General features: G+C 43.2%; 1 long non-coding RNA gene across 1 annotated transcript in view; it reads right to left on the bottom strand.

Annotated features, from left to right (window-relative positions):
• The window catches only part of LOC115458106, a 79,415-nt gene extending 56,099 nt beyond the window's left edge, over window positions 1-23,316 (bottom strand). The window contains exon 1 of the long non-coding RNA XR_003940029.1: window positions 22,694-23,316. This is a non-coding gene — a long non-coding RNA (uncharacterized LOC115458106). The remainder of the gene's footprint in view (window positions 1-22,693) is intronic.

The following is a 23,316-nucleotide window of genomic DNA, read 5'->3' as shown; positions in this document are numbered from 1 at the left end:
GACACTGCCGTCTAACGCTCCCCCCACCCGAGTTGCCGCCGCCACCTACCTTCTACCCGGTCGGGCCCTCGCTCCACTATTGAAACAGCGAGGGTCCGGGAACGCAGCACTGAGCTCTGCTGAGCTGCCGACATCGCCCTTCCTTCTTCTTCTCTGCCTCTGTCCCGCCCTCGACGACGTTACGTCACACGAGGGCGGGACAGGCAGCTGCAGGCAGAGAAGAAGAACGAAGGCCGACGTCAGCAGCTCAGCAGAGCTCAGTGCTGCGTTCCCGGACCCTCGCTGTTTCAATAGCGGAGCGAGGGCCCGGCCGGGTGGAAGGTGGGTGGTGACGGCTCGGTGGTGGGGGCGCGAACTCGGAGGGGGAGGGGCAGCGGCGAACTCGGCGGTGGGGGCGGGCCTTTCAACCCCCCCTCCCTATAATAGCCCGTTTTTATGGGCTCAAAGTCTAGTATTTAACATAAACAACATAATAAACCAATAACAGATTTAAAATAAATTGCAACAAAACTAAAATTGATATAATTAAAATATTACATAAATACATATAATGCATAAAACAGACACACATAAAATCTCTAGACTAAAAAGTAAGATGTATATGCGTAATCAGTAGACATTAGGATTGTCCAACAAGAAAACTATAACATGGTCATATGGTTAAAGCCAAAATGACTATGAAATGCAAACTGAAACTAAGTGTTATCAAAATACATTTCAAAAGGAAGGAATACATGGTGTGTATATGAAACAAACATACTCATACATATTTGAATGGCAATATAACAGTACCTTTGTCTAAATAGAAAAAGCTTGTTGTTATTTTTTTTTTTGTTTAGAGTTTGTCAGCTTCATTTTCATGAAGGTGTCTGTTTGATGCATACAGTATTCATTTCATACTAGATCATATTTGGGAAGTTGCAATATGCTAATTATAGTATTCACTTTATACTAAGTCACTTTATGTGAAGTCACATTTGCTGAGCTGTATAAATGCTCTAACTACCTCCTTCCGCTTGCTTATACAGCAATATACATCTAGCCAAACAGGCTTTTTCTATTTAGACAAAGGTACTGTTATATTGCCATTCATATATGTATGAGTATGTTTGTTTCATATACACACCATGTATTCCTTCCTTTTGAAATGTATTTTGATAACACTTAGTTTCAATTTGCCTTTCTACTACTACTACTACTACTATTTAGCATTTCTATAGCGCTACAAGGCGTACGCAGCGCTGCACAAACATAGAAGAAAGACAGACCCTGCTCAAAGAGCTATGTAATAAAAGTGAGCCAAGTATAGGACAATCAAGCCATTGTGACATCACTGATGAGGTTGGCTCTTATTGGTGGCCTGAGGCATTATGACATCACAATATCACCTCTGATTACAAGAGACTACTACTACTACTACTATTTAGCATTTCTATAGCGCTACAAGGCGTACGCAGCGCTGCACAAACATAGAAGAAAGACAGTCCCTGCTCAAAGAGCTATGTAATAAAAGTGAGCCAAGTATAGGACAATCAAGCCATTGTGACATCACTGATGATCTTATTGGTGGCCTGAGGCATTATGACATCACAATATCACCTCTGATTACAAGAGACTACTACTACTACTACTACTACTATTTAGCATTTCTATAGCGCTACAAGGCATACGCAGCGCTGCACAAACACAGAAGAAAGACAGTCCCTGCTCAGAGCTTACAATCTAATAGACAAAAAATAAATAAAGTAAGCAAATCAAATCAATTAATGTGAACGGGAAGGAAGAGAGGAGGGTAGGTGGAGGCGAGTGGTTACAAGTGGTTACGAGTCAAAAGCAATGTTAAAGAGGTGGGCTTTCAGTCTAGATTTAAAGGTGGCCAAGGATGGGGCAAGACGTAGGGGCTCAGGAAGTTTATTCCAGGCCTAGGGTGCAGCGAGACAGAAGGCGCGAAGTCTGGAGTTGGCAGTAGTGGAGAAGGGAACAGATAACAAGGATTTATCCATGGAGCGGAGTGCACGGGAAGGGGTGTAGGGAAGGACGAGTGTGGAGAGATACTGGGGAGCAGCAGAGTGAGTACATTTATAGGTTAGTAGAAGAAGTTTGAACAGGATGCGAAAACGGATAGGGAACCAGTGAAGGGTCTTGAGGAGAGGGGTAGTATGAGTAAAGCGACCCTGGCGGAAGACGAGACGGGCTTAAACCATATGACCATGTTATAGTTTTCTTGATGGACAATCCTAATGTCTACTGATTACTCATATACATCTTACTTTTTAGTTGAGAGATTTTATGTGTGTCTGTTTTATGCATTATATGTATTTACTAGCTGTTAAGCCCGTTAAAACGGGCGAGATTTCCAGCTACCCTCCTCGCCGCCGCTCCCTCCCCCCTCTGTGCCGGGCCCCCTGCACTGACCTGACAGCGCCTCTCACCTCCGTGTGAAAGCGCTGCAGGCAGCAGCAGATCGCTCTGCTGCTGCCTGCAGCACTTCCACACGGAGGTGAGAAGCACTGTCAGGTCAGTGCAGGGGGCCCGATACGGAGGGGGGCGGGAGCAGCGGCGGGGATGGGTGGGGAGGGTGGAGGTTGGTGCGCGCGATGTTCGTTTCCAGGCTCCAGCGGCAGCGTCCGACTTCATTTCCCTCTCTGTTCCGCCCTCTGACGTCATCACGTCTTGACGTGAGGGCGGGACAGAGAGGCAAGTCTCTACTGCGCATCTGCAGGTGAGTCGACTTGCCATTTATATGTTTGATGTAATATTATTTTTAATTATATCAATAATTTTAATTATTTTTGTTGCAATTTTAAAAAATTATCTGTTATTGGTTTATTATGTTGTTTATGTTTAATATAGATCCCTGACGCAGGTGCTGTGTGCCAAAACACGGCCCGTGTCCGGTTCACATTGGCAAAAGAACTGTGTCCCATTCTCGAAGGCTCCTGGTGCTTTCTGTAGTAATATGTAATTTATAATTAAAATCATGCATGGCACCGGAAGATTGGAGGGTGGCCAATATAATGCCAACTTTTTTTTTTTTTTTAAGTTCCAGAGGTGATCTGGGAAATTATAGACTGGCAAGTCTGATGTCGGTGCTGGGCAAAATGGTAGAGACTATAATAAAGAACTTAATTACAGAGCATATACAAAGGCATGGATTAATGAGACAAAGTCAACATGGATTTAGCGAAGGGAAATTTTGCCTCACCAATATATTGCATTTCTTTGAACAGGTGAATAAACATGTGGATAAAAGGTGAGCCGGTTGATATTGGGTATCTGGATTTTCAAAAGGCATTTGACAAAGTATCTCATGAACGACTCCTGAGGAAATTAGAAAGTCATGAGATAGGAGGTAATGTCCTATTGTGGATTAAAAACTGGTTAAAAGACAGAAAACAGAAAGAAGGTTAAATGGTCAGTATTCGCAATGGAGAAGGGTATATAGTGGGATTCCCCAGGGGTCTGTGCTAAGACCATTGCTTTTTCTTAGTTCCAATATTTTTATTGTGTTTTATAAATGATAACAAATGGCTAAAATAAAGCAATTAGCCAGCTTAACAAGTTAACAGTAACAAGCATCAGCATACATGTTCAAGTTAGGGCAAGTCCGGGATTATTTCGATAACAGATCATAATCATAAATCACAGGAGTAATACATAATTTCAATTCTGACAAAGGTTATTACGTAGTGAGTTTAGTAAAGGAGACCATATTTTGTTGTACTTAACAAGTGAGTTATGTTTTTCAGCCGCAGCATATTCATATTTAGCTAAAATACACACAGAATTCTACCATGATAAATAAGTTACTTTGTCAAGATCTTTCCAACAAAAGAAAAGTGTTCTAAGGGCTTGATGTAACATTAAATCCAGTAATTGTGCTTGATATTTGTCTATTGATGATTGTAACATTAGTGATCCACATATAACTATATTATATGATAAAACATCTTGAATATTCAAGGTGGAAGATATTGTGTCCCATACAGAATTCCAATATTCTTGAATATATGGGCAAGAATAGATGATATGTTTAAGATTTCCAACATCTTTTTCACAGGTCCAGCATTTATTCGCACTGTTTTTTGGTTTTATTGTGTTCAATTTGGCGAGTTTAGCAGGAGTCCATAGGGCTCTGTGTGCTAAGTAGAACATAGATTGTGAAATGGACGCTGATTTGGTGGTATGAGTAATTTTAAACCAAAATTTTTCCCAAGTTTTTTCATCTAGTTGGGCATTTAGATCGCATTACCATGATTGCATGGTATTAGTAGGTTCTTTGAATTTAGCTAACTGTAGTATTTTGTACCATTTAGATGCGACTTTTTTCGAAGTCATAAAAGACCATTGCTTTTTAACATATTTATAAATAATCAAGAGATGGGAATAACTAGTGAGGCAATTAAATTTGCTGACGACACAAAGTTATTAAATCGCAAGAGGATTATGAAAAATTGCAAGAGGACCTTACAAAACTGGGAGACTGGGCATCCAAATGGCAGATGATTTTTAACGTGAGCAAGTGCAAAGTGATGCACATGGGAAAGAGGAATCCAAACTATAGATACATAATGCAAGGTTCCACATTAGGAGTCACCACCCAGGAAAAGGATCTAAGTGTCATCGTTGATACATTGAAACCCTCTGCTCAGTGTGCAGCGGTGTTTAAGAAAGCAAATAGGAATTATTGGGAAAGGAATGGAAAACAAAAATGAGAATGTTATAATGCCTTTGTATCACTCCATGGTGCAACTGCAGCTCAAATACTGTGTGCAATTCTGATCACTGCATCTCAAAAAAGATATAACAGAATTAGAAAAGGTACAGCGAAGGGCGACGAAAATGATAAAGGGACGACTTCCTATGAGGAAAGGCTAAAGCGGACAGGGCTCCTCAGCTTGGAGAAGAGACGGCTGAGGGGAGACATAATAGAGGTCTATAAAATAGAGTGGAGTGGAACTGGTAGACATGAATCACACTTGTTCACTCTTTCCAAAAAATACTAGGGACTAGGAGGCATGCAATGAAGCTACTAAATAATACATTTAAAACAAACCAGATAAAATATTCTTCATTCAACGTGTAATTAAACTCTGGAATTCATTGTCAGAGAATGTGGTAAAAGCAGTTAGCTTATCAGGGTTTTAAAAAGGTTTGGATAGCTTCCTAAAAGAAAAGTCCATAAGCCATTAGTAAGATGGCAGGAAAAAGAAGGGCTAAAGTGTACAGACCAGTTTGCTGAGGAAGGACAGATTGTGGGGACTGGACAGTTGTGTGAGAAATACCAGTTATAGCCTAATGATATATTCCCATATTGGCAAGTGAAGTATTGTCTCATGGGAGTGAAAATATGGAGAGATTTTCAGGAAGACAGAACACCTTCTGAATTAATGGTGAATGGGGAGATTAATATGGGGATGGTATCAAAGAATGAGAGGACATTTTGAAAGAACAGCTGTTGGGAGCACGCCATTTTATGTAGAATGGGTATGAAGTATTGATAAGATGATATAGTTGAAGAGAGCATTTCCACAACTTTGTGATGTATGCTTAAGAGACTGCAATGCAAGAGGAACATTTAAGCATATGGGGATGGGGATGAAGTGTTTATAAAGCCAGATATGGAGGTGGCTTTATTGAAGTATGAAGATTCACAGGACTGAGAAGGCAGGCGACAAACTGATCCAGCTGCTTTTGATGGCTGTTCAAGTAAGTTTAATGAGATACTGGAAACAACAGAAGTGCCACCCATTGGGAAAGTACATGAGAAATTATGGCAAATATGTGAAATGCACAGACTGAAAGCACTGAAGGTAAAACTGATGCCCAAACTACAAAGAAATGTGGAAATACTTCTTCGACTCCTCCCTCTCCTTCTCTGCACATATTCACAGACTGCTAAACCCTGTTGTTTCTCTCGCTATATCACCACCAAAATTCACCCTTTCCTTTCTGAGCACACTACCAGAACCCTCATCCACACTCTTATCACCTCTCGCTTAGACTATTGCAACTTGCATCTCACAGGTCTCCCACTTACAATGTCGCTATGCTCATATTAGACCTCTCCTCAAGTCACTTCACTAGCTCCCTATCCATTTCTGCATACAGTTCAAACTCCTCTTATTGACTTACAAGTGCATTCACTCTGCAGCTCCTCAGTACCTCTCATCTCTCCCTACACTCCTCCCCGGGAACTCCGTTCACTGGGTAAATCTCTCTTATCTGCACCCTTCTCCTCCACCGCTAACTCCAGACTCCGTTCCTTTTATCTTGCTGCACCATATGCCTGGAATAGACTTCCTGAGCCGGCACGTCAAGCTCCATCTCTGGCTGTCTTCAAATCTAAGCTAAAAGCCCACCTTTTTGATGCTGCTTTTAACTACTAACCCTTATTCACTTGTTCAAAACCCTTATTTTATCATCCTCACTTTTAATATTCCCTTATCTCTTATTTGTCCTGTTTGTCTGTCCTAATTAGATTGTAAGCTCTGTCGAGCAGGGACTGTCTTTTCATGTTCAAGTGTACAGTGCTGTGTACGTCTAGTAGCGCTATAGAAATTATAAGTAGTAGTAGGGGCTAAAGAGGAAGGCAGAATCATAAGGGGGTCTTTTACAAGTCTATTGGTATCTCAGAGTTTACCGCCGGCTGATTTTTACCATGAGCTAAAAATGCTAGCGTGGCTTTGTAAAAGGCCCCTTAAATAAGCCTGGGGAAATATGTGGAGTGGAGGAGTAGCCTACTGGTTAGTGCAGCAGACTTTGACCCTGGGGAACTGGATTCAATTCCCATTGCAGCTCCTTGTGACTCTGGGCAACTCACTTAACCCTCCATTGCCCCAGGTTCAACTAAGTACCTGTATATACTATGTAAACTGCTTCGAATGTAGTTCAAAAACCACAGAAAGGCGGTATTATCAAGTCCCATTCCCTATCCCCCCCCCCCCCCCCCCCCAAGTACCGTAATGTGGAAATTTCATACTTTGTAACAAGAAGCAGTGGTTGGGGAAGATAACTGAAAAATAGAGAACAAGAATACTGACTGGAAATTTGATACTGTTATACAGAATTGTACTGTTAATGCACCGAACAAGTGTGTGTTACAAATGGTTATTATACACTGAAGTTATAAATAAAGAAAAAAAAGGGAATCACAACTAATTTCATTGTTTTAACTAAAAACAGAACTATTTAGACAAGATTTTGCCAAGTCTGTTTCCTTAATTACAAAGTCACATTTCTATTGCTGAGTTATAATGGTGTAATGACGGTACCAAAGCCTACTCCAACCAAAAGATGTCTTTGTGATACTTAAAAAAGATTCTATACGCAATTATGACTCAGTCATGAATGGCAAAAGCCATTCAGGGGCAAAATAGAAACCACTGCAAAACAAAGGAAACATCATAGTAATTCCACACGTTTGCCCGCATGCTCTTAGACTGGATAGAGCAACTAGTAAAATACATTTTGATAAACACCAAAAAATATCTATATTTATATACAATATGTATTAAACCCCCTGATTACTAAGCCGCACTAGCACCAACACAGCCCACTCACTTAGTAAACGGGGGGAGGGAGGGTTACTGATGTAGGTAACAAACCCAAGGCTGCAGGGTAAACTTATCAGGCATTTTTTTTTTAAAGAATTATTTTTTCTTTTCAGGAACACAAATTAACTGTCAAAGTTTTAAACACATGAAAGCATCAAAACATTAAGTATAAGAAATGCCGTCTATTTACTGTAGAATCAGAAAACAAACTGTGTACCAAAGTACCCTATCAAACACACTTTAAAATGGTCTCACGTTTTATAAAGTATTCACTTTACAGAACAATTAATATAATACAGTGCACTCCATTTAAGTGCACTTCGGTCCCGTTTTTGGCACCATCAATTTCTATGGGGACAAACTTCGGTTTAGCGCACCACTGATAAGTGCAAGATTCGAGACTCCGCATAAGCGTACGCACGGAATATGGAAGCCGATTGGCGCGTGACAATGGGGCGGTAAATTTTAAATCTCGTTGGTCGACTGCCACAGGCAGAAGCAAAAGAATGTTGTGTGTACGCTGGAGTCATCATCATAGCGCAACTGTAAGACTAACACTGGCTGAATGAATAGAAGTTCTTACAAAATTAGAAAACAAAGTCAAGCATCTATTGCTAAAGAATATGGTGTCAATCCCAGTCAAATTTCACTTATCTTGAAGCAGAAAGACCAGCTTCTGGAAGACTGGCAAAACAATACAAATCCACACAGGAAACGTAAAAGGGCAGGAAAAGCTGAGGAGGTAGAAAATGCTCTTCTTCGGTGGTTTTCTCAAGTCAGGAGCAGACAGTTTCCTGTCAGTGGTCCACTGCTTATGGAGAAAGCTAATCAGCTAGCTGAAAGTCTTGGACTAACTGAATTCAAAGCCACTGTTGGATGGTTGGAGAGATGGAAGGAGAGGAACAACATAAAATTCAAGAAACAGCATGGTGAAAAACAAGACGATGATGACTTTGGTGCTGAAAATTGGGTTGTTTCAGTTCTTTCTACCATCTTGAACGAGTTTGCACCTTGTGACATTTTCAATACTGATGAAAACGGTCTCTACTGGCGAGCAATTCCTGATGGAACACTTGCATTCAAACAAGCTGAAACTACAGGAAGTAAAACGTTGAAGGACCGACTGACGATCCTCCTTTGTTGCAATATGGATGGGAGTGAGAAGTTGGAACCACTTGTCACTGGAAAGAGTAAACAGCTCCGTTGCTTCAAGAATGTTAAGCGGCTTCCTGTGTCATACGAGGCTAATGCAAATTCATAGATGACTGGGGAAATTTGGAAGCAGTGGCTAAAGAAGTTAGACACTAGAATGCAGGCACAAAAGCGTCAGATTTTGTTGCTTTGTGATAATTGTGCTGCACACAGTGATGATGTCAGGCTAACGTCAAGGTGGTCTTCCTGCCACCAAACACTACCTCTCTGATCAACCTATGGATCAGGGCATAATAGCCAATTTCAAACAACATTATCGAGCTCTTGTGCTACGCCGTCTAATGAGCGTTATTTTTTTTTTTTATTTTGTTACATTTGTACCCCGTGCTTTCCCACTCATGACAGGCTCAATGCGGCTTACATGGGGCAATAGAGGGTTAAGTGACTTGCCCAGAGTCACAAGGAGCTGCCTGTGCCTGAAGTGGGAATTGAACTCAGTTCCCCAGGACCAAAGTCCACCACTCTAACCACTAGGCCACTTATGGATGACCAAACTGGCAAGGATAATCGTGCTGTTGAACTGGCTCGTAATCTATCACTGTTGGATTCCCTACATATGCAGAAAGAAGCCTGGAGTCATGTTACACAGGCAAGCGGGCAAGCTTTGTTAGGGATTTGGAGAGGGACAAAACAGATACAGCTGTTGCAAACGCGTCAGATGAACAGGCTATTGACATCCCAGCTGGTGTTACTGAAGAGGAGTTTCATCGCTACCTAGCTGTTGATTACGATCTACAAATAACTGACCACAGCACTGATGTCGAGATATGCGCCTACACGCAGGCAATGGCTGATGATGAAACAGATGATGAAATTAGCAGCGAGGCACATGCTGATGAAATTCAACAACCTCCTGTCACTTTTGCAAGAGCGCTGGAGAGTCTCAACATCGTGCGGGCCTATCTGGAGGCCACTGGATGTCAGTGCTACAACAGTTTTTACTGTGTGGCAGACATAGTCTATGGAACTCACAGACACAATAGTGTACAGAGGACTATGACTGATTACTTCAAGTAAGCCTAACGTCAGTTAACGGCGACTGTATACTGTACGTATAATAAACAGTACTGTACATGTTTATCAGATGTCAAGCTTCTTTGGGTCACAACGGTTAAGTGCATGCTACAGTTAACCTGCATGTATTTCTTTGGTCCCAGAGTGACCCTTGCACTTAAGCGGATTACACTGTAATCATTCTTTCCAATACATTACCCAAGTTACAGCATTCAAAATAAATGAATACTTTCAATTAAAACTTCACTGACAGCACATAGCGATAACTGGCGATAAAAATTAAGCTCATAAAGCAGTCTAAGAGAATAGTTTCTTTTTCTTTTGGCTCACAGGAACTATTGTTGTCACCCATGTTTCTCCTTCCTATCATGTAGATAGTGATACAAGAAAAGAAAGACAGGGTCCTGATTGCGATAAAAAAAAAAACAACCTAATCACATTGCTGTGTCTCCTGACTCTTCCAGACATCTCTTCTGCTTTCTTCCACTCCCAACCCTTGTCCTCCGTGCAATCCAACATCTTTCCCACCAATCTGTGATTCAACATTAGCCGCACACCCCCACACCAGTGCGGCAGTGTTGCACATATGCTGCCTGGTCCAAAGCTTTCCATCTGATCTGTCCTGCCCAGGAAGAAATAGGAAGTGATGTCAGAGGAGGTGGGACAGGCCAGAAGGATAGCTTCGGAGTAGGCAACGCAAAGCTGCTGCTCCCAGAACCAGCAGACCACTATCTTTTAAGGTAGAGCAGCAGGGGTATGGGGAGGGGAAGATGCTGAACCCTGGGTAGGGGGAGAAGTGTGATCTGCAGACCCATAAGCAGAACCGGAGGGATCACCGTTGGAAACTATGACCGAGGCAGAGAGCTCCATAAGCCACAAGAAGAACTTGGTGCTGCTGACCAACAAGTTTGTGTCATTACTCATGGGGAGTAGGGGGGGAGGGAGGAAGGAGGGAGAGGGAGGGAGAGAGAGAGAGAGAGGTAATGGACCTGGGAAAGAAGAGAGAGAGAGAAGGATGAGAAAGGGAGAAATGTTAGCTATAGGGGGTGGGAAGAAGGGAGATTATCGGCCCTTTGGAGAAGGGGGATAGGATTTGATATACCACCTTTCTATGGTTACAATCAAAGCAGTTTACACATTATATATAGGTGCTTATTTTCTACCTGTGGCAACGGAGGGTTAAGTGACTTGCCCACCGTCAAAAGGAGCCACAGTGGGAAATACAAAAATAAAATACCTTGTGTGATTAATCGTGATTATAAATTTTAATCTACCTGCAGCCCTAGTTCATACACATTGACCCCGGTAAGGCCTCTCTTACATGCAGAAAAGGGCTTAGGGTTAGGATTAATTACATTTAGAGAGGAATAAAGCCTAATGCACCTTCTAAGGCAGTATTCTTCATTGCAAAACTCAGGGGCCAGTAGTGGCCCCATCAACCCTAACTGTGGTCCCCTCACTCTTCACCCTTTCTCTAGAGTCTTACTACTGGCACTAAATCCATATCTGTTGTTCTGATTTTTACCTGCACCATTCAGTTTGCTTTAAGTTTGAGCCATGTTTTAACTAAACAACTTCACTGTTCTCAAAAGACAGAGAGCAGTGTGGAAGACTGGGCACTGAACAACTCAAACATGCTGAGTCTCATGTGATGCCTGAAAAAAAAACAACAGCTGTTCCAGTTTTGCTCTCGTCACAGAGATGTTTAATGCTCAAAGCTGATATCTTGTTGTTCAAGACTCTGCATAAAATGCCAGTGTTTTAAAAACAAAGAGGTGGAGGAGTTTTGAGCACTAGTTGATCCACACCACTGACCCCTGACATAGACACATTCCGAAACACAGCCATGTCGGGTCAATAATAGAGCCTTTATATATCTCAGTCGTGTCCACTGATTCCTTGGTTGGAATACGTCACATGCCATATTCACCAGACTCTGTACAACAGTTGTCAGCTAAGTCTATGCCTGTGGTTAACAGGCAGGACAAGAAAGCTTGTACCTTTTGGAAGACACTAAGCACATATTTTATCATGTAAAGTTCATAAGCTGTAATGCAAGCAAACGGTATCATCTGAAAACACGATTTTGCCCAAATGATTCAAGTGCCATGGATCTTTACTAGAAGGTATACTAGAGAAGTCTCTGCAATTTGTCACTTTTTGATACCTCAACTACAACATTAAAGTGAGAAATCTAGACCTTACTGAAACCAGGTGCTGAACCTTATATTTCTCAACTAGCTTCTCGAAAATAGGCTGTCTGGTTAATGGAGTCTGTTATAGAGACCACTGTTACAGTACCAATTCATGACCTTTTTCCAAGATCAACTGCGATTTTAAGACTCTATAGATACCTGCCTATGGTTCTGCTTCCTGTTGTGGCAGAAAAGGGATTTCTCTTATTATGAATTGAATAAGTCTAAGAAACCCTCCAGCACACTCTGTGAGATACAAGAGCCTGGGGAGGAAGGCAGCAATGAATTATCAGCTTCAGGCTCTGAATCTGATGTAGAGAGATGACTTTTTTTGCAGCTGTGACCCCATTTATGCAGCCACCTTCTCAATCCTACTACTACTACTATTTAGCATTTCTATAGCGCTACAAGGCGTACGCAGCGCTGCACAAACAGAGAAAACAGTCCCTGCTCAAAGAGCTTACAATCTAACAGACAAAAAATAAAGTAATCAAATCAATTAATGTGTACAGGAAGGAGGAGAGGAGGGTGCAGGCGAGTGGTTACAAGTGGTTACGAGTCAAAAGCAATGTTAAAGAGGTGGGCTTTCAGTCTAGATTTAAAGGTGGCCAAGGATGGGGCAAGACGTAGGGGCTCAGGAAGTTTATTCCAGGAGTAGGGTGCAGCGAGACAGAAGGCGCGAAGTTTGGAGTCTAGGGCAAGTGCCTTGTGCAGGTGTTGTGCCAATGGATTGAGAAGCTGTAGCGTTATGTTGTTGATATTGCAAGGACTTACCAAATGTCTACTAACCCTTAAATTCATAGATGACATTGGAGGCTGGGCAGTTGAATGCTGTGTACAGGAGGGCTTCAAAATAGGTGAACCATAAGGATCTATGCTGGCACGTTTTGCCATCAGTGCAGAACAGTCCTCGTGCTGAATAGGTCTGCTGTAGAGGTCGCCTGTGCAGAGCTTGAATTATCAGGATTGTGATGACTTGCATTCTGAGTGAAAGCATCAACACTGAGGTTCTACTACAGGTGACTGCTGAGGTCCTGGGCTTGAGAGGAAATCCACCAAGGAACTCCAGCATTAATATATCTCCACTAGTCTTGCACTTTGAAAGGGGCACCTCAAGGCCTGTGTAAGTGCTCAGAAGATAACTCTGCTTTGGGCCTAGGAACATCTGGATTTTTCCACCATGCTATGGGCAGGATTGGAACCCAGACTTCAATGGCACAGCTCTCTAGGACAAAAAAAATAAAAAAAAACAAAACACTTAGGGCCCTATTTACTAAGCCCTGCTACATAGTAACATAGTAGATGACGGCAGATAAAGACCTATACAGTCCATCCAGTCTGCCCAACAAGATAAACTCATTGTATGTGCTACTTTATATGTATACCTGACCTTGATTTGTCCTTGCCATTTTCAGGGCACAGACTGTAGAAGTCTGCCCAGCACTAGCTTTGCTTCCCAATTACCGCTGTTGCCACCCAATCTCCGCTAAGCTTCTGTGGATCCATTGCGTCTGAACAGGATTCCTGTGTGTTTATCCCACGCATTTTTGAATTCCTTTACCGTTTTCATCTCCACCACCTCCTGCGCGACAGTATTCCAAGTATTCACCTAGAGGCATGATACTGTTTTTAGTGCACGCTAACCGTGTAAATGCCCATAATATTACTATGGGCGTCTACATGGTTAGCATGCACTAATTTTTAGAATATGCTACAAACGCTAACACACCTTAGTAAACAGGGCCCTTACTGTTGAAAGACAATGTCCAAAAACAGTCAGAAGATACAAAAGTAAAAAAAATTCTCAAAATCTCTGGGAGAACTTTGTTTTTGTGTCCATTCAGAAGAGCAGAAAAAATAAAACCAAGAACTTGAAGAAACTGCTGCAAATAGGAAGGGTCAGTACGTGCTCAGAACAGTTCTGGGAAAGCAGTTCTATCCCAGGAAAATGCAGCGATGTTAACCACTTCTATGAGTGACTCAATCCTGTTTGTCAACATAAAACAAAATCTAGGCTATTTACATACCTGTTATGTTAATATTAAATTTCTGATTAATATATCTTAACGGTAGCGATTTAACACACATGTAAGTCTAAGTGCTTTGAAAATGAGCCCCATAACCAACTACTTACTAAATCAGTTTAAAAAACAGTAACCTACTGCCTACAAGCTACTTGCAAAAAAAAAAAAAAAAAAAAGACACAGGCTAAGGGGCAAACCCACCAATGAGGTGATTACCATAAGTATTCACCTCTAGAATCCCCCCTTTGTAGAAAAATGCTTAAAGTTTCTGGTCTTTAAAATGTTATGTCGTCATCTGCTTATAGGAACATCTCCAAATTATTTTTTTACAAGCAAAAAAGCCTGTTTCGTGAAAAATGAAACGGGCCCTAGGAAGGCTATCATATAAGTGATTTCTCCTCTCTCCCCTGCCCTCCCCTCCATGTCCAGCGATTCTCCCCTCCCATCCATGTCCAGTGACTCTAGTCTAAGCGATTTCTCCTCTCTCCCCTACTCTCCCCTCCCATCCATGTCCAGCGATTCACCTCTCCTCTTCATGTCCAGCCATTCTCTTCTCCCCTCCCATCTATGTCCAGTGACTCATCCCAGCCCCCACCTGCCCCCTTTTAAGCACCCAAGTTCAACCCCAGCCCTCACTTGCTTGCCCTCGTCTCCCACGACAGGCCTCTTTTCCTTCCTGCCGCCCTGCCTTTAAAACTTTCCTTTTACCTCAGGTCGCAGCGGCAGCAGGCTCAGCTCGCGTCGCCTCCAGCCTTCCCTATCCTTCCCTCAGGTCGCAGCGGCACAAGCTCGGCTCGCGTCGCCTCCAGCCTTCCCTTTCCTTCCCTCAGTGTCCCGCCCTCCTCTAATGTCATTTTGTCTTTCCGCGAGGGTGGGACACTGAGAGGGAAGGGAACGCTGGAGGTCAGCTGACGTAAGCTCATTTGCATGCTGTTACGACCCCCGCCAGCCAGCAAGGGAGGCAGACTGGCCAATTATTACATAGAGATGCAGTATTAGAACGCTGGGAAAATGCATGCAAAACTTACGTAAGAACCTTTCTAACCACCCCAGTCCTGTAACTCAAACAAAAGTAAACAGTATAAAGGACAAAAAATATCTGTTCTCACCGACACACTAAAGAAAAAAAAATAAATAAATGAGCGCCACTGATGTAGATCATATGGAGGGTAATTTTATAATATATCACCTAAACCTAGACCCAAAAAAGGTGTCCACTTTATAGAGACACAAACACCTGAATGACTCTCATCACATCCTGCCCCACACGGTCCTGCTCGTGGCATGCTGCTTCTTTTTCCTGGTCAAGCTGTGATATGTCATCTGCACTCTTTTGGATTGCCTTGCTGGAAGCTGTTCTAGTCGTTTCAGCGCCTGGACCCCACCTTTGAATGGCCTGTCTTAGATAGCCTACTTCTGTATCACCTTATCTTCCTTTCCCTCTTTCTAGCCCTTTCCACCTCTTCCGTCTATTCTTCTTTTGAGATTTGTAATTCTCCCAATGTAATTTGACCTATTCTGCACGACTGTGGAAAAAAGTGGGTTATACATGTTCAAAAATAAATAAAATTAGCCCTGAAAACCTGCAGATAAAATTAAGCTACTGACATTTACACCTGCTCCAGAAAAGGTGTATGTTTGTGTTTTATGAAGCACAAATATATAAGTACATAAGTAATGCCATACTGGGAAAAGACCAAGGGTCCATCGAGCCCAGCATCCTGTCCACGACAGCGGCCAATCCAGGCCAAGGGCACCTGGCGAGCTTCCCAAACGTACAAACATTCTATACAATCAAGCCATTGTGACATCACTAATGAGGTTGGCTCTTATTGGTGGAATGAGCCACTATGACATCACAATAGGTTAAATCACTGCTCTATGTAATAAAAGTGAGCCAAGTAGAGGACATAAGTACATAAGTAATGCCACACTGGGAAAAGACCAAGGGTCCATCGAGCCCAGCATCCTGTCCACGACAGCGGCCAATCCAGGCCAAGGGCACCTGGCGAGCTTCCCAAACGTACAAACATTCTATACAATCAAGCCATTGTGACATCACTAATGAGGTTGGCTCTTATTGGTGGAATGAGCCACTATGACATCACAATAGGTTAAATCACTGCTCTATGTAATAAAAGTGAGCCAAGTAGAGGACATACGTACATAAGTAATGCCACACTGGGAAAAGACCAAGGGTCCATCGAGCCCAGCATCCTGTCCACGACAGCGGCCAATCCAGGCCAAGGGCACCTGGCAAGCTTCCCAAACGTACAAACATTCTATACATGTTATTCCTGGAATTTTGGATTTTTCCAAGTCCGTTTAGTAGCGGTTTATGGACTTGTCCTTTAGGAAACCGTCCAACCCCTTTTTAAACTCTGCTAAGCTAACCGCCTTCACCACTTTCTCCGGCAACGAATTCCAGAGTTTAATTACACGTTGGGTGAAGAAAAATTTTCTCCGATTTGTTTTAAATTTACTACACTGTAGTTTCATCGCATGCCCCCTAGTCCTAAGGGGTGGAAAAAAAACAAAATTTCTACATAAACAACTTCACTGTACCAGCGGTCAGTATTTTAACAGACCTTCTTATGCAATCTGTCATAATTCTTGAAAACCTTATGTTGTAACAAGGTCTTATATCCCCCCTGAAGCAGTGGTTTCTGGCGCCGCAAAATGGTGGCCAGCGTCAGGGTGACCTAAGCAGAGATATAAAGGTAAGTAATAGATTTTATTAAAACATTGATGAAAAATGAACAGTGAAAAAAAATGAAATACAACTGGAGGGTTTTTTAAGCCAAGAATAATTTAAATATTGTCATTCAGCAGACATGGAAATATGACGGCAATTTTTCAAGAATTACAACAGACTGCATAACAAGGTCTGTTAAAATACTGACCGTGGGTATAGTGAAGTTGTTTGTGTAGCGCCTGTGTTTTATAAAGTACATGCATGAACTACAACTCTACATAATGTCCACCCAAACCTACCCCAAACATGCCTGTGCCTGAATTGCACATGTATGTGCATTCTTGCGACTGTATAAATTATTTTATAACACATATACACAAAAATGCTTTTATTAAAATTACCCCTATACTGTTCCATAGTATTTCATAACATGATCTGAAGCCCTGACAACAATGCGCCTACTCACACACCTGCTAATTCAGCCCTTTTCCATATTTTGTCCAAAAGTTTATATTGGCAGTCTGCTTTGAAAGTCATGAATAAACTGAGGTGCCACCTCCTTCAAAAAGAATACAAATGTTGACTGCAGTAACTTGTATTTTCTGGGAAAGGCAAGAACTACATAGTGACTAGTTCTTTTCATGAACTAATTCATACTGCTAGAGGCTAGAAAATTTGTAAGCAGGCAATAATAAAAGGGCAGCCACTGTCAGGCTGACCTATACGGATATGCTTTCATTTACAGATGACCAAAGCCCCACCTTAGAAAATCAGCTAAAAACTAAATCTCTCTATATAAAAGGCAACACCAACGTTCTATGAAGCCTCCAGCCGGAAGTGTGAAGGGGGCGAGATATCCGGTTTCCCTATGAGTGTCTGCCCCGCCCTCTCTGTAACACAGTCAGTGAAGGAAAACAGCAGAGCACGAAATCAAATCGCTGGCTCTGTAACAGTGAAGGACTCAGAGGGGGGAGGGGAGAGAGGCCAGAGGGCAGGGACACACACACTCCCACAAGCACACAGAAGAAAACATTGCTAGCCCCCGTTTCATTTGCATCAGAAACGGGCCTTTTTTACTATCTCTCTATATAAAAGGCAACACCAACGTTCTATGAAGCCTCCAGCCGGAAGTGTGAAGGGGGCGAGATATCCGGTTTCCCTATGAGTGTCTGCCCCGCCCTCTCTGTAACACAGTCAGTGAAGGAAAACAGCAGAGCACGAAATCAAATCGCTGGCTCTGTAACAGTGAAGGACTCAGAGGGGGGAGGGGAGAGAGGCCAGAGGGCAGGGACACACACACTCCCACATGCACACAGAAGAAAACATTGCTAGCCCCCCGTTTCATTTGCATCAGAAACGGGGCTTTTTTACTATCTCTCTATATAAAAGGCAACACCAACATTCTATGAAGCCTCCAGCCGGAAGTGTGAAGGGGGCGAGATATCCGGTTTCCTTATGAGTGTCTGCCCCGCCCTCTCTGTAACACAGTCAGTGAAGGAAAACAGCAGAGCACGAAATCAAATCGCTGGCTCTGTAACAGTGAAGGACTCAGAGGGGGGAGGGGAGACAGGCCAGAGGGCAGGGACACACACACTCCCACATGCACACAGAACAAAACATTGCTAGCCCCCCGTTTCATTTGCATCAGAAACGGGGCTTTTTTACTATCTCTCTATATAAAAAGCAACACCAACGTTCTATGAAGCCTCCAGCCGGAAGTGTGAAGGGGGCGAGATATCCGGTTTCCCTATGAGTGTCTGCCCCGCCCTCTCTGTAACACAGTCAGTGAAGGAAAACAGCAGAGCACGAAATCAAATCGCTGGCTCTGTAACAGTGAAGGACTCAGAGGGGGGAGGGGAGAGAGGCCAGAGGGCAGGGACACACACACTCCCACATGCACACAGAAGAAAACATTGCTAGCCCCCCGTTTCATTTGCATCAGAAACGGGGCTTTTTTACTATCTCTCTATATAAAAGGCAACACCAACATTCTATGAAGCCTCCAGCCGGAAGTGTGAAGGGGGCGAGATATCCGGTTTCCTTATGAGTGTCTGCCCCGCCCTCTCTGTAACACAGTCAGTGAAGGAAAACAGCAGAGCACGAAATCAAATCGCTGGCTCTGTAACAGTGAAGGACTCAGAGGGGGGAGGGGAGACAGGCCAGAGGGCAGGGACACACACACTCCCACATGCACACAGAACAAAACATTGCTAGCCCCCCGTTTCATTTGCATCAGAAACGGGGCTTTTTTACTATCTCTCTATATAAAAAGCAACACCAACGTTCTATGAAGCCTCCAGCCGGAAGTGTGAAGGGGGCGAGATATCCGGTTTCCCTATGAGTGTCTGCCCCGCCCTCTCTGTAACACAGTCAGTGAAGGAAAACAGCAGAGCACGAAATCAAATCGCTGGCTCTGTAACAGTGAAGGACTCAGAGGGGGGAGGGGAGAGAGGCCAGAGGGCAGGGACACACACACTCCCACATGCACACAGAACAAAACATTGCTAGCCCCAGAGGGGGGAGGGGAGAGAGGGCAGGGACACACACACTCCCACATGCACACAGAAGAAAACATTGCTAGCCCCAGAGGGGGGAGGGGAGAGAGGGCAGGGACACACACACTCCCACATGCACACAGAAGAAAACATTGCTAGCCCCCGTTTCATTTGCATCAGAAACGGGGCTTTTTTACTAGTTAATAAATAATGCCATCAAAATAGAAGTGCTGGTGGTGAGTCTACACAAGTGAAGAGTTCTGTAAAATAATGTATACTGCTATTGCTGCTGACCACCAGCATAGCCACAAAAGTGGAGGAGGCAGCTCAGACCCCCCTCCACAACCCAAAGTATCTGTTGCATGGCTGGCGGGGGTGCCCAATCCTCATCAGCCAATGAGATCCACTGCCGCCTCAGCAGCCTCCTTTCCAGCTGCTGACACCAGTACTGAGCATGTGCGAGGAGTGCTGGCGTTGGCAGCTGGAAAGGAGGCTGCAGATTTCGTCACTGCTGAGGCCACACTGGGACAATGCTGGGCAGTGGCGTAGCTAAGGGGGGGGGGCGCCAGGGGAGTGGCCACTCCCCCAAATGGAGTTCTGCTGGTGCCAGCGCCTACTTTTTTCTCAACGTGTTGCATTGAAAATGTGCGCCGGCGGAAGTCCACTCTTGCGCCGCTTTCGCTCCCCCCACGCCATCAACCTGGCTCTGATTCTGGTGCTGGAAAGTGGTTCTCATCAGCTGGTGGGGATTGAACATCCATGCCAGCAAAGGTAATTAACACAATAGGGGAGGGGTAGAGAGAAAATCCATTGTGCCCCCCCCCCCCAGTCTAGCCCAGGCACCCACAAAAACTGAATCCTGGCTATGCCCCTTCTTCTGATTATGACTTGAACAGCAAACAAAATATATGGATTTCTGCAACAGAAATAGAAGTTTAAAAATAATAATAATAATAATAGGCAGGACTTTACAAGAGAAAAGCACAGGCCAGAGAGGCCACCATTAAAACACAGTGAACAGCACTTTAAAAACTTTGTAACAAATCCATCTGCAACTTGTTTATTGAAACTTATCACTACATAGCCAAGTGGACTAACATCACAACCACAATTCTTTAACCACAGGAGTTAACAAATCCTAGGTATCCTGTTGACATAGCTTCTGGGATTTTGTGTCCTAGTCTCCCCCACCCCCAAATATTTCTTTTGTAGTTCTGGCCACCTCCCCCACAACAATGGGTTTTCCTAGGCTGTAAATTTGAGCCTGCTGATCTCACTATCTTAGATCTCAACAAGTGTGACAGGCTATCCCTGTACCATTTGGCACAAAGTCACTGAGAGCCGACATTTGTGCTGCAGGTGACAGAGAAAGCCTGTTTTCTGCAATGGCAGGACTAGTGGTACTTAACAGCAAGATGAGGGGGAGAGATACCTAGCTATAATCTAGGCCAGAGCTTTCCAAATGGGGGTCACAAAACCCACATTTGAGGTCACGAACTAAGCAGGCACTCCATAGGACATCATTCTCCTGCACTGCCTGGGGAATCGCACACTTTGTGTGGCCACAACTGCCAAAAGATTTGTGACCATTGGTCTAAGATGTGCTTCGGTTTGGTTAACTGAGTGGGAGTAACTGGGGAACAAAAGCATTGCGGCTGCTGGAGATGAGCTGGGGTTTGGGACAGAAAATGGGGAGAGCATGAGAGAAACACTGGTGGAGCCCAGGTCTCATCGACAGGTAAAGCCAAGAGGTAAAGGTCTCAGGCACTGCCATCATGGGGACACTTGCAAAGTGCAGAAGCATGCTTTAAGGAGGTTCTTGCCAATACTGCACAATATGGGCTCGATTTACAAAACCCTTTTTCAAATAAATGAGGAATGGGATAACAGCTTTAGCTAATCAGGCCCTCATAAGCTGCAACGGACCGTCCTGGAGGAGGACGACTTTCCTCCCCCTCAACAACAGTTCAGACAAGGGCAGTAAGAGGCCTTAGCTGCTGGACAAACTACTACATTCAAAGAAAAACTGGCAATGCCCACTTTAACCAATCCAGAAAATTATAGTACATACTGCAGCTAACTTTAGCAAGGCACAACCACTGCACAGAATCTTAATCACATAACTATCTGTTTAGAAAGACTGTTCTTATTGAAAGACAATTTTCTTTCAAATACAAGACTTTACACCAAGTACCTGGAAAGGTGTTTTTCCCTCACTGAAGTTGCTGACCCAGCCTATTTCCTGAAGATGTGACCTGCTTCAAAAGAACTGTTACAGCAGGTACAGAAAAAAAAACATTCCACAACATGATCTGGTAAACACCATGTCACAAAGACTGTTTCTACAAAAAAAAAAAAAGTATAAATGCTTAAAGATCTCACAAATGAGGTGAATAAAAAATTATACCAACAAGCCAATGCACAATTTATACAAATATATATCCATCAATACTGCTTAGATATATATTAAGGCAGTTAAAAACAGTGAATTAAATTTTAGCTTTGGCCAAGTTAAAATGCTGTGATAGCCCCTCGTCAATAATATTGATTGGATTCCTAGGCAGGTATAATGTGACTGACCTTAATCAAGAACCCCAATGTATCAAATCCTAACGAAGAGTATGTTTTAAACCACAGTAAGGTTTATTGCAACATACCTAGAATATTCAAGTATGAGACACAAGGGGTGAGTCAAACAACCCAGAATGTATTGCAAAGTCCAACAAGGTGAACTAAATGTTGTTATAGGGAGAAAAATTAGTCACTCTCCTGTCTAGAAATCGAAGTCGTCAGCTACCCAACCTTTACACAAGGGTGTGAAATTATATACCCTCTTTAACATGTAAGAGCATGCTATAATCTATCAACTACAAAACGGGAGACAAACATTTTACAAATCAATAACATCACATAGCTTAGTTATTTTGGGGCAGATTTTATACAACAAACAGGTAAAAGTGTCACACAACTTAACTTTTCTAGGAGTGTGACTCTGGTGGCGCTCTTGTTTTCAAATTTTAAATGAGGTTTGAATAGCTTTAAAAACACTACTATAGAAATTATGAAGAAAAACATGTTGAAAGGTGTAAATAGTCTACCACTTTCCCTGTCATTTTTTTTTTTTTAACAGAACTGACTGTACCACAATATTGAAAGGACACAATAGTGAAACCAGCAGAGCCAAATTCCAATCCCACAGTTTACATCGATAATACTGCGATCCAGGGTTTAAAGGGCACAAATTACAATTCCATCACTGCCACAAATCTCAGGGTAAAAACCGGATCCGCCGCCGGATCAATAAGCCAAACTGCTCACACCATGGAATAGATGTATTCATGAGTTTGATGCACTTACGTCTTGGAGGAACAAAAAAACAAATAAAAGGTCTTTAGTCAATAAACTCTCCAGAAAATAAACTGTATAACCGTGTACATCTTGCATACATTTATGTCAATGAAAAATAACTCTTAACAGAAAACGGGGAGTGCCTCCTTCTTACCTTCTAAGGTTCGGCATCGGCTCCTGGCACCATTTCTTCTCCAAACCAACTCTTAATTCCGCGGGGCCAAGAAGTTTAAGGGAAAGAAAATTCCACCAAAAAAAAAGGAAGGAAATAGCACACGTATATTTTAAACGAATGGGAGGGAAAGAAACCCGGAGGATCTTATAGAACAATTAAAAAAAAAAGTTGCACAACAAAAAAAAAGGGAAAATAAATGTTGAAACCCACGAAATAGTGGAACCAGGAAAAAAAAACCCGCCTCCCCCCCCACCTCCTGCCCTTTTTCATCAGCATCACGGCATCCTCAAAGAAGCGAATCACGGCTCCTCATTCCCTTGTCCCGTCCCTTCCCTGGCGAAGGGTAAAATAAACAAAACTGCAAGAAACGAGTTAAAAGCAAGGGCACGTTTGCCAAAGCCGTTACAGACCATACAGAGGGTAGGGGGGGGGGGGAGTGACGGGAGAATGGGGCACGGAGGAGTTCTACGGGCTCCAAACCCGGCCGGGAACTCTCTCCAGGGCAGAGACACCCCAGGAAAAGGAAGGAAGAGAGAGAAAGAGGAAGCGCGTACACGCGCGCGCGCCCGCCCGGCACGGAGGAGATACTTGATTGGTCGAAG

Source organism: Microcaecilia unicolor, chromosome 14 (assembly GCF_901765095.1).
Source record: "Microcaecilia unicolor chromosome 14, aMicUni1.1, whole genome shotgun sequence".
Taxonomy (NCBI): domain Eukaryota; kingdom Metazoa; phylum Chordata; class Amphibia; order Gymnophiona; family Siphonopidae; genus Microcaecilia; species Microcaecilia unicolor.
The sequence above is the reverse complement of the archived record's forward strand: the minus strand, read 5'-3'. Positions and strand labels throughout refer to the sequence as shown.